We start from the raw sequence: 9740 nt of genomic DNA, 5'->3' as shown, positions 1-9740 counted from the left end.
TGTTCATGTGACACCTTCCGCGGCACTAGCAGGACCCTAATAAACACAGATCCCAACACTCTGGTCAACAAACTCTCTCCTATTGAATTGAACAGGTTAGATTTTACAGATCCACCCACACAGTTCGTGAAAGGACAGAGAACAGGACTGGAAGTACCAGCTTCTTCGGATCAGATTCAAGTCTGTCGAGTTCTGGCTTCACACTAGATGTCTGATGACTGACAGACGAACTGGTTCTAGCCTGTCCCCCACAAGCCCCCGACCCCCTGGGGTGTCCACCTAGAATCATTCCAGTGGCCCTGTTCCCTTTTGCCGGCGGCCTCTCACTCCCACCCCCTGCCTTCACGGGATCTGTGACAATTCGTGCTCTTTAAAACATTTTCCGGAGTATGTCTGTGTGTCTTCAGCGGTGGCGGAATGCTGGATAATTATCTCCCAATTCATCAGGCTCCTTAACAGGCAAATGCCTTTTTTTTTTTCCCAATAAGTTTTTTTCTGGCTGAGGCCCCAGTAGGCCCTGTTGCTACGGAAACCAGAACGTTTCTTTCTCTATTTTAATGGTATGTTGAGAGCCCCGTGTTTCTGTGCACCACACATATGGCGGCCGTTTGCTTTCTCAGCTCTTTTCTCCTTTCCTATCTCTGCTGACCCGTCCGGCATCTTCCCTCCCTCCCGTGTTTCCAAACGTTCCCCCCCTCATCCGCAGCCCCTGCTCGTCCCCTCCCTGCCTCTCACTGTGCCTCCACCTCCCCCTACCCATCCATCTGGTGTTCTCAGCTGTTTAAAAAGAAATACCAGTTGGCTGGCATGAAATCTAAGAGGGAGAGAGAGAGAAAGGGTAATTGTGGGAACAGAGCTTTGCGAAAACCTTTGACCAGCCAGGTGTTTCCTGCTGGAAGACTCGTGGCATCACTTGGCCATCTTCCTAGGACACGGGGCTTTGGAGGAGGAGGTGGGGGACACAGAACACCGCACAGGGAAGGAGAGGCGGTAGGGCACAGCCCCTCAGCACCATCTGTCGCCTCTGCTCTTGGGCACGGACCAACCTACCTCCACCCAAGTCCCTGGGTTTGGCACAAAGACCGATGGAGGTAGTAGAGAGGGCCCGTTGAAATTTATTGTTTATTCTTTTATTCAACAAACAAGTACTGGACACTTAAAACATGCCCAGCACCATTCTAGGATACGCTGGTGGTCCCTGTCCTCAATGAGCAAGACTTGCTCCCTGACAGTTGTGAAGACAACATGGTAAGGGGTGGGAGGCAATGTCAGAACGAGGGACTTGGGCTCTGGGGTCAGACCAACTTGAGTTTGAGCTGTAGGCTACCATTTCCCGCTAGAACCTTGAGTAAATAACTACACCTCTTTGAAGCTCAATTACCTCACCCCTAAAAGGAGCATCCTAATAAAGTTGTTTCTGATGGTTAAATAAAATGATGAGCATTTATTAGCGTTTCGCCTGTCACCCAGTCCACACTCAGTAAATTCTCGTTGCCATGGTTGTCATTCTCATTACGATTACTGTTGTCGGAGTGCATAAGAGGATCAAGATAACATGAAAGGTGCACAGAGGAGGGCTTGGACTGGACACTTCCTAGGTGAGAAAACTGGGAAGAACATTCCAGTCAGAGGAACCAGTCTGTGCAAAGGCACGTGGTGTGGATGGGGAAGGGCTTCTGTGGCCGCAGCGTCAGATACATGTGTCTGGGGACAGGGACACAGTGGACTTGGCCTGGGCTGTGAGGACACTGATCCATACCCTAAGGAGACTGAACTTTTAATCAGTTCCCTTCGTGGACTTGAACAGGAAATTCTTAGGCTTAAGAGCGGCACAAGCCAAAAAATAAAATAAAATAAGAACAGCACAAGCAGATAAACTGTTTGGGGGGGAGAATTTTTCCTTGTGATACACAAAATGCCCAAATGAAGGGATTCTTGAACCTTCCTTTGCTTTAGAGTAAGTGGGTCCACCTCCTCCACTGTTTGTGGGAATGTGAATTCGTGCAGCCACTATGGAGAACAGTATGGAGCTTTTTTTCCTTAAAAAGCTAAAAATACAGCTACCATATGATCCAGCAGTCCCACTCCTAGGCATATATCTGGAGGAAACTCTAATTCCAAAAGATGCATGCACCCCAGTGCTCACAGCTGCACTGTGTACAGTAGCCAAGACATGGATGCAACCTGAATGTCCATCGACAGAGGACTGGTTAAAGACGATGAGATAGATATGCATGCAGTGGACTATTACAGCCATAAAAAAGAATGGAATAATAATGCCATTTGCAACAACATGGATGGACCTGGAGATGGTCATACTAAGTGAAGTGAGTTAGACAGAGAAAGACAAATGTCATATGCTATCATTTATATGTAGAATCTAAGAAAAAATGATACAAACGAACTTCTCTACAAACCAGAAACAGACTCACAGACATAGAAAATAAACTATGGTTACCAAAGGGGAAAGGGGTTGGAGAGACGAATAAATTAGGAGTTTGGGATTGACATATCTACACGGCTGTATATAAAACAGATAAAAAATAAGGACCTCCCGCCTACTGTACAGCACAGGGAACTATAGTCAATGTCTTGTAATAACCTATAATGGAAAAGAATCTGAAAAAGAACATATGTACATATGTATGTGTGTGATATATGTATGTATAACTTAATCACTGTGCTGTGTACCTGAAACTAACATTGTAAATCAACTGTACTTCAATAAATAAAAAATAAAAGTCACTTAAAAAAAAAAAAAAGTGGTTCCTGGTGATCCTGGCCAGCACCACATACTGGTTGACCCATTGCTCCAGTCTTGCCCCTTCCTTCTAGCACATTCCAGGCCACCTCTACCTGGGCATCAGGCATCAATGCAGGAGCCCCAGCTATGTGGCCTTGACCTAAGTAAGCACTGACACAATGGAAGGGGTAGACGAGATGATCTTGGAGCCTCTTGTCGCTTTCGATAACATGACTCCATAAAGAATTTAAAGGAAGGGTTGGTGGTACTAGAGATGGCGTGGTTCACAAGGACAGAGATGCTGTGTGTGTACAGAGTAGTGTGATGTGGGAGAAGGAGCAGAAAGGATGGAGCGGCATGCCCAGGGCAGAGAGAGCAGGCAGGGTTCAGTGTCTGAGCTGGCGCAGGCGGGGAAGGATTCTGGAGAAGGGTCAGTGATAACTCGGTGGCTAATTCCATTGTGCTTGGAGATTGGGGAAAAAACAGCCAGTCAAGAGGAAGATTGGATGCTCTGGGTTTGGCCTTATTAAAAAGGAAACAGCAGAACTGCAAGATCTGCTTTGGGTCACGTGGTACACCCATCCTCTGCTCTCAACACTGAGCAAGCAATCTTGAACTTTGCAATCTGAAATTCTGCCGGGTCTCCTTCTACCTTGTGTCTTAAATAAGACAATAGTATCTGAAAATACGTGTCAGCCTGGATTTCTAGAATCAGAAGGAGATCAGAGCTGACAAAGGTAATAAGGCAGATAGGACACAGGTCCCCTCTCCCATCCACCCACAACCTCTTGCCCTTAACAGGGGTCTGTCAGGGTTCCAATGAATGTTTATATTTTAGGGTGTTCATTCTCTCTTAAGAACTCGTAGGAGCCCTGCTCCTAAGGACATCCTTCTCTGTCCTTCACCAATACCCAGCATGTCCTTAGGCATTCAAGACCAGATGGCCCAGAGAGGACAGGGGCTTCTAGGAGTCTTGAGGGACTGGCCCCTTGACCCTGCAGTGAAATCTTTGCCCCAGCAGGCTCTGTTCCACATATTCAAGCCAATCTTTAGAACAAATGCCTAATGAGGATTTTTCAAGTGTCCCCAAGATAGGAAGACTGCCTGATTTTATCAAGAAATATCCTCCAGCTACTCAAATTATGAAATAGCAAATGTTCCCCTTAAGAATCTGCTTAACTTTTTTTCATGTACTATTTCCTTAGCCTGTTTTCGGTTAGAAAGCACGAGAGGCATTCCCTGAATTATAGTGCAGTTTATTTGAGGATGCTGGTGCTGATGTAGACGTTGCGCTCACCACCGCAGGCTGCATCCCTCAGTCATCAGTACAGACAAGAAACTAATAGCAAGAGGTGAACGATACGGCTGTGTTTGAACAGGACGCTAATGTGATCACTGCAATTTAATTGAGGACACTTACAGAATTAACCAAATTTACCAGCTATTATGAGGTCATTGTTGCTCAAATCCAAGAGTCTCGTGGGAGAACTCAAGGTCTTCAATTCCCCTTGCTCCACTTCTAGGGAGGATGGTAAACATCGAAGATTCCACTCTAAAGTTACATAAAGCTGCTCATCAAATCAGGAGATGGGGCTCTCAGCGGTCGGAGCAAAGGTGTTACCATTTCTGTTATTCACCTGAGGTCATCTGTTTGATTCCATCTCTTGCTATGGGTGATTAAGACGATACTTTGGGGAGAGGGTGTAGCTTAAATGGTAGAGCGCATGCCTAGCATGCATGAGGTCCTGGGTTCAATGCCCAGCACCTCCATTAAAAATATATATAATAATAAATACATGAATAGACCTAATGACCTTCCTCCATTAAACTCAAGGCTGCTGTCTCTCTAGCATTGTCTACCCTTTGAAAAGTCAGATGAGATCTAGGGGACCTCAGAGGAAGGGGGACAACGCCAACTGAAGGAGGGTCAGAATGGCCAAGAAAGGCAGAGTTAGGACAGGTGAGAGCCAGACTGACCTCCGCCGTAAGTCTGTAAGAGGTGCTGTTCTTTCTGGTGCCTCAGTGGTCCCTTGGGAGGTATTGTCTTCCGGCAGGACAATAATATCTCAAGGGGTAAGAGTAACTCAAGCTCCGTCTGTTGGATTGATCCTGTTTGCTCAGTAAGAGTGTGTAAAAGGCCAGGACCAAGTAGATCCGGATACAGAGCTCCAAGCTCCCTTTGACTCTAAGAATCTATGACTAGGGAGGCGAGACACTTAACCTCTTCCCTGGATCCCAGGGAACCAGTAAGTATCAAGTCAGAGAAGCAAAGAGCATTAACTCTAAACAAAACAAGACACAGGCTGAAGCCTAAATGCTATTGGAACCCCACGACCGAAGTTCACTTTCTAATTAATAGTATAAACATTGCCTTCTAGACATTTTCAAAAATTGTTTATTGAGTGTCTGCTAAGTACTTTATATGCTATATCATTTAGTATTTACCAAAGTTCTACAAGATAGCTATTATTATACTCAATTTACAGATAAGGAAACTGAGGCACCGGAAATGTAAACAGCCTGTCCAGGGTCTTACAACTAGTAGGTGGCTGAGCTGGGGTTGGTGTGACCTCGGAGCCCATGATGGCCACCCTGCCTCCCCCAGAGAACATCCACAGATCATGGCTGAGCCTGTCACTCAGGTCCCAGGGCAGCTCCGCCCCCACCCAGCCCAGGACAGCTGCACACACTTCGGACTCTCACTAGGGGAGTTTTTCCAGGCAGGTGCATGCTGGCTGGCCAAATGAGACATGATTGGGGATAATTATGACATGACATGGTCTAGAATGAAGAGCAGATGGGGCTTCAGTACACAGAAACCCTTTGCGGTCTGATTTCAAGGGAAGGAGACATGGCCACCTTAATGGTTTCCAGCACACTTCAGCAAGAGGGGTCAGAGAGGAAGGCTGACAGCCGTGGCCAATGTGGTTGGCAACAGCGGATGCTGAAAGCCACGTCCTGCCTACAGTCGTAAGTCATCCTTCCCAACGTGACTAGCCTGGGAGCCTGGGACCGAGGGGGGTCATGTGGAAGAGGCAGAAAGGCAGGGCCAGGCGGACCATCTCTTTGGAAAAATTCTGTGACCAAGACAAACCCACAGCATTTCAGCGGTGGTTGGACTGCAGGCAGACCAGGGAAGAGGGACAGTGATGTGGTAAAAACAGCACTAAACTGGGAGGTCTTCAGAACCTGGCCTGACCCGCGGTCCCAGTTTTACCGCTAACCAGGTGTTGACCCTGGAGAAATCATTGAATCTCTGTGAGCCTTGAGTGAGGGGCTTAAGCCCCGTAACACTAAAATATTCTGCTTCTTTGGGATTGGCTGATACAAGCTACTATGTATAGAATAGACAAACAACAAGATCCTACAGTACAGCACAGGGAATTATATTCAATGGCTTGTAGTAACCTGTAATGAAAAAAATCCATATATACATGTATAACTGAATCACTATGCTATACACCAGAAACGAATACACCATTGTAAATCTAAAAATAAAAATAAAAAAGCAAAAACAAAAATAAATAAATAAGATAAAATATTCTGATTCTAACCTGAGCCTATTAAATATTCTGTGTAAAGGTTTCCTCTCTATGGAAATCAAGACAAAGATACCTCTTATACGAAATAGAGCAGCACGGGGGTTCAGTCCAAAGACAGGCATATACTGGTGTCTCGCTTGCCATCCTGAAGACATAAAGGATTCCTTCTTCTGCAAATCAGCCAGAATACCATTGTTTGCAAGCAAGAAAATATGCTGATTCAACTGGCTTGAACAATATGAAATGTATCTCATAAGAAGTGAGGACGTAGGCCAGCTCCAAAGCTGGTCAATTCATCCTCAAGAACCCAGATTTTTTTCTGTCTCTCCCCTCTGTCATCTTCCACATACAGGTTTGCCCTCAGAAGTAGGTTCCCCGGAGGGTTACAAAGATGGCTACCGTATTTCCAATGTCATTGCCACACATTACAACATCTAGTGTAGAAGAAAAGTCATCTCTTCCCCAAAACCAATGTTTTAAGAGCGACAAAACCTTTTCCAGAAGCCTCTCAATATCTCATTGTCCAGAACTAGTCTTATGCCTAATCCCAACCAATCACAGGCAAGGGAGGTGGCACCAGTGTGACTGACTCCACCTGTCCAGGATTACCCAAGGGGCTGGGCAAAGGCAGAGACCTGAATGAAATCAGGCAGGGCTCCACCAGCAGAAAAAAGCCAGGGGTCGCTGTGGAGTTGGTCACTATAGCAAAGACAACTATTTACTTCTCACTACCCATTTTCCCTTTCTTCCTTAACAACATAAACCCTAGTGTTTAACTGGGCAGTTTGCCAACCAGAATAAAGATGACTTTTGTCAGGTTTACATTTTCATTGCTATGTGTGGCCATGTCATTAAATTCTGGCCAATGAGGCATAAGCATAGGGGCTGTGTGGACCTTTGGAAATGACACTGAAATAAAGTCAGCTTGGAGCCCTGCCCACTGTATTCTTTTGCCTTCCTCCTTCTTCTGGCCTGCAACCCAAATGTGATGGCTGGATCTCCAGCAACCATCTTGGACCATGAGTCGACCTTAAGGATGGAAACCACATCCTAGGAGATGGTAAAGCTGAAAGACAGAAGGCACTGAGTTCTCTGGTGACTCCAGAGCAACCATCTCTACCCTAGACAACCCATCACCTTACTTATAAGAGGAAATAAACTCATGTGTTTAGGCCAGTATTTGTCTGGGCTGTTGCTTATCACCAGTGCGATTCTTAACTGGTACAGTAACAAGCAAGGAATGGTAACCCCACTTACATAGTTATATAGGTAACCCTATGTAAATTATATAGGTTACTTGAGTGTATTCTCTCAGTGTGGAAATGCACGAAAGATAAGATGAGGCAGTGAGAGGTTTTAGAAGCAGACTGATCTGAGTGCAAATCCTAGCTTTGTCACTTACAACCTGTGACCACTGGGGAGTGACTTCACTTTTCTTTCTTTCTTTCTTTCTTTCTTTCTTTCTTTCTTTCTTTCTTTCTTTCTTTCTTTCTTTCTTTCTTTCTTTCTTTCTTTCTTTCTCTCTCTCTCTCTCTCTCTCTCTCTCTCTTCCTTCCTTCCTTCCTTCCTTCCTTCCTTCCTTCCTTTTTTTTGGTGTCATTCTAACAATAACAATATATGGAGGGGTTTTTTTTAATTGAAGTATAGTTGATTTACAAGTGACTTCACTTCTTTGGCTTAGTTTCATCATCTGTAAAGTAGAGCTGGCTATTCCTACTTCAAAAAGTGGTCATGAGAGTTAAGCAAGAAAGCATCCGCAAAGCACCTTGCATTGTAATTGCACAATAAGTGGTCTTAAATGTCTTAGAAAACAATCATAGATTCTTAAGGACTTAGCGAGCACACAGCCCAAATCTTTCATTTTTAATGGAAGAAACTGAGCACCCCAGAGGCGAACTCTGGTTCCCAAAGGGTCTCTGAGGTCCCCCTGTTGGAAGGCGCAGCTGTCATGATTAATCACGCAGAGGATGAGGTCATCATCTGGGGCCCCGCATAGCATCTACATTGCCAGTGGCCCTGGTGCTTCAGCGCTTCTCTTCTGGACACACTGCCCAGCCTCTGAGGATGCTCAGACGCTCAGCCCTGAGACCCAGCCACCAAGATGGTGTTCTTTTCCTGAACTGATATCATCAATCACACCATGTGGCATTACTTTAATTGCTGCCCTATTTTTGGAAAAATAGATGGCTAAGCATAAGCAATTTTTTTCTTAGCATTTTTTTTTTTTTGGTTACTGAGGCAAAGTACTCAGTAAATAAGGACTGATTTGCATGACATTTTGCATGAATAGCGATGTTGAATGAACAAGGTAACAGACTGAACTTTCGTAAGCATTCTATTCAATTTTAAAATGACTTTTTTTGGTTGTTAATTCCCAGTAGATTTCCACTGACATGAAAATCGACCACAATTTGGGAGGCCTCTGGTGGCTACAATGGGAAAACACAAAAGCGATTACAAGCCTGTGTGCGTTCGTTTAGCTAGGTGAGGGACGCCTTTGTTTATGCACACTGGGCTGCACGGATTTTCCAGGCGTGGGGACTCAGGTTATACTCGGAACCCCAAGTGCCATCAGAGTTTGGGGCATGATCAGGGTCTTGCTGGGAGCCAAAGAGGATGCGTGCTGTGCTTCCCCAGGTCAGAACTGGGCAAAACAACACCCACAGAAATTCAAGGGCGAGAAAAGAAAGTCCAAATGAACCACAGATCTTATATTCTAGGGGTTGCGATCTATTCCATTTGGCTTGTATACGAAATAGACAGCAAGTTCCAGTCTAAAATAACTAAATAAAAGACTTTTGGTGTCTTTTCCACCAGCACAATCAGAGTACTCCCATCACCCGATAAACTTGCCCGGTGTGACTGTGTGGTCACGTAACTCACCGCAGGGCATAACTGCCGAGCCCAGCCGTGATGAATGAGTAGGGAAAAGCAAAGACAATATAATAATAATTCTACTCTGAATTTATATAATGGTTTTCCTCCCCCGAGGTCTGTGTTTTCACATAGATTTGAAGGGAGGGGTGGGTATTATCCTGATTTGTGGAAATAGAGTCCGAGATGTAAGTTGTTTGTCCAGAGACTTAGCATGAAAGCCTGTTTGAGGTGAATAATAATCTTTGACTTTGTCTACGCCACCCCCTCATTTCCCAGATAAAGACACTGAAGTCAGACGCTGATGTGACTTTTTCCAAGACTATGTTGTTAGTGGTCAAATAACACACCTAACACTTCGTGGACCCAGAAACAAAAATTAAGGCTCTTGACAACCCAGAAAATAAACTGTTGCATCTTCAAGTCCAGTTTTTCCAGGAATATGGCACCGAAATTGGGACTTCTCACCCAACAACTCCAGAGCCAGGTCTCCCTGGGGTCCCCAGGGTCATGGTCAGAGTTAACATCTGCTCTCCAGACCACTGCCCTCTCACTTACAGCCTCCTTACTCAGCCAACACC

Source organism: Camelus dromedarius, chromosome 25, assembly GCF_036321535.1.
Source record: "Camelus dromedarius isolate mCamDro1 chromosome 25, mCamDro1.pat, whole genome shotgun sequence".
NCBI classification, from domain to species: Eukaryota; Metazoa; Chordata; class Mammalia; order Artiodactyla; family Camelidae; genus Camelus; species Camelus dromedarius.
This window is presented reverse-complemented; position numbering follows the sequence as displayed.